The 5,920-nt window shown below is 43.9% G+C and overlaps 1 non-coding gene across 1 annotated transcript; it reads left to right on the top strand.

Annotated features, from left to right (window-relative positions):
• The first annotated feature begins 5,607 nt into the window (after positions 1-5,607).
• Positions 5,608-5,714, top strand: LOC141662869 (small nucleolar RNA R71). The gene has a single exon (XR_012550969.1). It is a non-coding gene; the product is annotated as a small nucleolar RNA R71 (small nucleolar RNA).
• The last annotated feature ends 206 nt before the right edge of the window (positions 5,715-5,920 follow it).

The following is a 5,920-nucleotide window of genomic DNA, read 5'->3' as shown; positions in this document are numbered from 1 at the left end:
TCTCCTCCTCGGGCTTCCGCTCTCGCTGTCCAATCACACGGCGAATAGCCGCAGGATGATAATCAACCGTCAGCCCACGGACTACAGAAAACCCATTCTTTTCAGCCTTCGCGTTCGCGTAGAACTCGCGAACAACGCTCATCGGTACTGCTTCGGGTGACTCACAAAAAGCTATCCACCCCTTCTCTGCAATCATGGGCAATAACTCACCATCCCTCCCTGATGGTAAAAACCCCCTCTCTTTCAGAATCGGCTTCCCCAACAGCCTAGTGTACTCCTCCTCCGCAGCTCTGTCAGTTAACCGAGGTCTTGCAGCCGTACCCCTCGATGAATCAGCAGTAGGAACTGTGCTGCTGCTGTCAATAGTGCGTGCTCTCTTGGGTGCCATTGATTCGTGAATAAAAGTGTGTAAGAACTGATTTTTTATGTTTGTGAGAGGGTTTAAGTGTAGGAAGTTTTGTGGGAGATATGTAGGATAGGTGTATGTATATATAGGGTGTGGATTAGATTAGGGTTTGGGAATTAAGGGATAAAATGATGGGGTAGTGGGAATAATTCGTGGGTTAATGGGCTACAACTATTTTTGTGTTTTATTTTTTTTTTATTTTTTTCTGAACTGTAAAAAAAATTTCTGGAACTCGACCCCTGCGCGGCCGCTCAGCATTTCTGCGCGGGCGCGCAGCAAGCTGCGCGGCCGCTAAGCATAGCTGCGCGGGCGCGCAGAGGGTCTCTGGAATTTTTTTTTTCAGCCCCTGTTTTCTGATTTTTTTGTGTTTTTGGATAGGTTATTAACTTCTAAGGGTTCCTGTAACAACAATTCATGGGTTGCCTCCCACGCAGCGCTTCTTTTTCGTCATTAGCTTGACGTTCCGTACCTTTCTCAAGTAGTCAACAAAATAGCACTAACCACCTCTCGGTTTGCCATGTCCCCATAGTAGTGCTTCTACCGCTGACCGTTAACCTTGAATGCTTGGTCCGAATCATTCTCAAAAATTTCCACCGCTCCATGTGGAAACACAGTTTTGACAATAAAAGGTCCAGACCACCTTGATTTCAACTTCCCAGGAAAAAGTCGGAGCCGAGAGTTGAATAAAAGAACTTGTTGCCCTGGCACAAGTAACTTAGGATGTAGCTTCCTATCGTGCCACCTCTTCACCTTTTCCTTATACATTTTGTTATTCTCGTACGCTTGAAGTCGAAATTCATCAAGTTCATTAAGCTGAAGCATTCTTTTCTTACCAGCTGCATCTAAATCCAGGTTCAATTTCTTCAATGCCCAGTAGGCCTTATACTCAAGCTCCGCTGGTAGATGACATCCCTTACCGTACACCAACTGAAACGGTGACATCCCTAGTGGAGTTTTGTATGCTGTTCTGTAAGCCCAAACAGCTTCATCGAGCTTTAAAGACCAATCCTTCCTTGACGGACAAACAACCTTCTCTTGAATACGCTTTATCTCTTTGTTAGACACTTCCGCTTGACCATTTGTTTGCGGATGATAGGCAGTAGCTACTCGATGATTCACATTATAACGCTGCATCATAAAAGTGAACTTACGGTTGCAAAAATGCGATCCTTCATCACTTATGATTACCCAAGGCGTTCCAAACCTTGTGAAAATTTGCTTATGAAGAAAATTTAGTACTACCTTTGCATCATTTATCGGTAAAGCTTTAACTTCGACCCATTTTGAGACATAATCGACTGCGAGCAAGATGTACTGATTATTGCAAGACGAGATAAAAGGCCCCATGAAATCGATTCCCCAGACATCAAAGACCTCGACTTCAAGCATCACATTTGATGGCATCTCATCCTTCATTGACAAATTTCCCACTCTTTGGCAACGATCACACCTTAAAACGAGCATCCTTGAACAAAGTAGGCCAGAAAAAACTTGCTTGCAGAATACGAGCTGCCATCTTCTCACCTCCATAGTGTCCACCATAAACCGTGGAATGGCAGTCTCGTAATATCCCCTCCGTCTCACAGAACGGGATACATCTCCTGATGATTTGGTCAGCTCCCTGTCTAAACAAATATGGTTCATCCCACATATACCACTTCACCTCATGCAGAAACTTCTTCTTTTGAGCGGATGTCAAATTAAGAGGCATTATATTGCTGACAAGATAGTTTACAATATCTGCAAACCATGGTTCTTCCTCCTGAATTGCAAACAACTGCTCATCCGGAAAAGATTCATTGATTAACGTCCTATCTTGTGAAGTAGAATCGGGATTCTCCAACCTAGAGAGATGGTCAGCTACTTGATTCTCAGTACCTTTTCTATCTTTGATCTCTAACTCAAATTCCTGAAGTAAAAGCACCCAACGAATGAGTCTCGGCTTCGAATCCTTCTTAGAAACCAGATAGCGAATAGCTGCATGATCAGTGAATACTGTTACTTTCGTACCAAGCAGATAAGATCGAAATTTCTCAGAGCCAAAGACTATAGCCAAAAGCTCCTTCTCAGTAGTGGTGTAGTTCAATTGGGCCCCATTTAAAGTCTTACTCGCATAGTAGACCACATGGAAGATATTTTTCTTGCGCTGTCCCAGAACTGCACCTACCGCATAATCACTCGCATCACACATCATCTCAAACGGTTCTGTCCAATCTGGTGCTGTAATAACTGGTGCAGTGATCAAACTTTTCTTGAGAGTCTCGAATGCTGCCAAACATTCATCATCAAATTTGAAAGGCATATCTTTCTCAAGCAAATTGCACAACGGCTTAGATATCCTTGAAAAGTCCTTGATGAATCGCCGATAAAAACCCGCATGACCAAGAAAAGTACGGATTCCTTTCACAGAATTGGGTGGGGGAAGATTTTCAATGACTCCCACCTTGGCCTTGTCCACCTCCAGACCCTTGCTAGAGACCTTATACCCAAGGATAATGCCTTCACGCACCATAAAATGACATTTCTCCCAATTAAGCACCAAATTAGTTTCCACGCATCTTTTGAGTACGGCGCGCAGATTATTCAAACATTCATCATATGAGTGTCCAAAGACGGAGAAGTCATCCATGAACACTTCGACGTTATTTCCAATCATGTTAGAGAATATAGCCATCATACATCTCTGAAAGGTGGCCGGGGCGCCACATAACCCAAACGAAACTCTACGAAAAGCAAATGTGCCAAATGGACAAGTGAAGGTAGTCTTTTCCTGATCCTCTGGTGCAATACAAATCTGATTATACCCGGAATAACCATCCAGAAGACAAAAATACTCATGTCCCGCCAATCTGTCAAGCATTTGATCAATAAATGGAAGGGGGAAGTGATCCTTCCTTGTGGCTTTGTTCAATTTCCTATAATCCATGCATACTCTCCATCCTGTAACCGTTCGAGTAGGGATGAGCTCATTCTTTTCATTTGCGACCACAGTGATACCTCCTTTCTTAGGTACACATTATACGGGGCTCACCCACGAGCTGTCAGAAATAGGATAAATGATGCCTGCATCTAGCCATTTCAGAATTTCTTTCTTCACCACCTCCTTCATGATGGGATTCAGTCTTCGTTGCTGTTCCACAGTTAGCTTACTACCTTCCTCTAGCAGAATTTTATGCATACAATATGAAGGACTTATCCCCTTGATGTCTGCTATGGTCCATCCTATAGCCGATTTGAATTCTCTCAAAATCCTTAAGAGCTTGTCTTCCTCACTACCTGAAAGGTCAGCTGAAATAATAACAGGTAACGTAGATGAATCACCTAAAAAAGCATACCTCAAGTGTTCAGGTAATGGTCTGAGCTCCAAGGTAGGTGCTTCCTCTATTGATGGTTTGAGCTTCCCTTCAGTGTTCTTAAGGTCAGAAGTACCAAGAGATTCAAATGGTATGTCCAGCTTTCGCTTCCATGGAGAAGCGTTCAGATATTGTAATTGCTCGTTGCTATCTTCATCATCACTTTCAAATTCCCCCACTAAGGCCTTTTCCAATGCATCAGACATTAGCATGTGCTCGAGTTCCGAAGTAACCGCGGAATCAATCACATCCACTTTTAAGCACTCCTCATCCTCTGTAGGGAATTTCATTGCCTTAAATACGTTGAAGGTCACATCCTGATCTTGGACCCGCATAGTAAGTTCCCCTTTTTGCACATCTATCAAGGTACGTCCAGTAGCCAAGAAAGGTCTCCCCAAGATTATGGGAAGCTTTTTATCTTCCTCAAAATCCAGAATAACAAAATCTGCAGGAAAGAAGAGCTTATCCACCTTGACGAGCACATCCTCAACTATGCCCCTTGGGTAAGTAATGGAACGGTCCGCCAATTGTAGCGACATGTATGTGGGTTTTGGATCAGGCAGATCCAGCTTTTTAAAGATCGACAAAGGCATTAGATTAATGCTTGCTCCCAAATCACAAAGGCACTTATCAAAAGTTAGATTGCCAATGGTGCAAGGAATGGTGAAGCTTCCTGGATCTTTCAGTTTTGGCGGTAACTTTTGCTGCAGAACAGCGCTGCATTCTTCCGTGAGAGCAACGGTTTCAAGGTCATCCAGTTTCACCTTCCTTGAAAGAATAGTCTTCATGAACTTCGCATAACTAGGCATTTGTTCCAGAGCCTCAGCGAAAGGTATATTGATGTGAAGTTTCTTGAACACCTCCAGAAACTTCCCGAACTGTCTATCCAGCTTTTGTTGCTGCAATCTCTTAGGAAAAGGTGGTGGAGGATAGAGCTGTTTCTCCCCTGTATTAGCCTCAGGTAGAGTGTGTTCAACAGTAGTCTTCCTTGGTTCCGCCGCTTTCTCCTTTTGCTTAGATTCTTCATCTCTAACTTCAGCTTCGACTTCTTTTGCCTTTTCAGCATCAGCTACTTTTCCAGACCTTAAGGTAATAGCCTTGACTTTCTCTTTAGCTTCCTTCCTGCCTGGTACTTCCGTGTCACTGGGAAGAGTGCCAGGTTGACGATTGAGCACTGCATTGGCTAATTGACCGATTTGATTTTCCAAGGTCTTGATAGAAACCGCCTGACTCTTGCACAACAGCTTAAGTTCCTCAAAATCAGCACTAGTAGGTGCAGCTGCACTTCCCTGTTGAGGATATGATTGCCTTGTAGCATACTGCTGTGGTTGCTGGAATCCAGGTGGGTTAAACTGTTTACTCACTCCTTGCTGATATGGTGGCTGAATAGCATTCTGATTATTCCCCCAGCTGAAATTTGGATGATTTCTGTTATTAGGATGATAGGTCGCTGGCACAGGCTGCTGTTGTCGCTGATAATTATTCACATACTGGACAGATTCGTTGACAAGAGAACACTGATCCGTAGCATGAGAACCTGCACAAAGCTCACAAACCATAGCTATTTGATTAACTCCATACGTAGCCAGAGAATCGACCTTCATTGATAGCGCTTGGAGCTGGGCTGCAATAGCGGTGGCTGCATCAACTTCCAGAATACCTGCTACCTTGCCTGACGTCATCCTCTGAGTTGGATTTTGATGCTCATTTATAGCCATCGTCTCTATAAGATTATATGCCTCAGTATAGCTTTTAGCCCATAAGGCGCCTCCAGCTGCTGCATCGAGCATGGGCCGAGATTGGGCCCCCAAACCATTATAGAAACCAGTGATCACCATCCAATCCGGTATTCCATGATGTGGACATTTTCTCAACATTTCCTTGTAGCGTTCCCAAGCCTCGCACATAGATTCTGTAGGTTGGTGCGCAAACTGAGTAAGAGCACTCCTCATAGCAGCGGTCTTTGCCATTGGATAAAACTTCACCAGAAACTTTTGCGCAAGATCTTGCCACGTAGTGATGGACCCAGCTGGTTCAGAATGTAACCAGTCTTTAGCCTTATCCCTCAATGAGAATGGGAAAAGCCTCAACTTGATAGCCTCATCAGTCACGCCATTATACTTAAAAGTGCTGCAGATCTCGACAAAATTCCTTATGTGCA

The sequence above is a fragment of the Apium graveolens genome, chromosome 5 (genome assembly GCF_009905375.1).
Source record: "Apium graveolens cultivar Ventura chromosome 5, ASM990537v1, whole genome shotgun sequence".
In the NCBI taxonomy this organism is placed as follows: domain Eukaryota; kingdom Viridiplantae; phylum Streptophyta; class Magnoliopsida; order Apiales; family Apiaceae; genus Apium; species Apium graveolens.
Note: the sequence above shows the minus strand (reverse complement) of the source record. Positions and strands in the feature narration are given on the sequence as shown.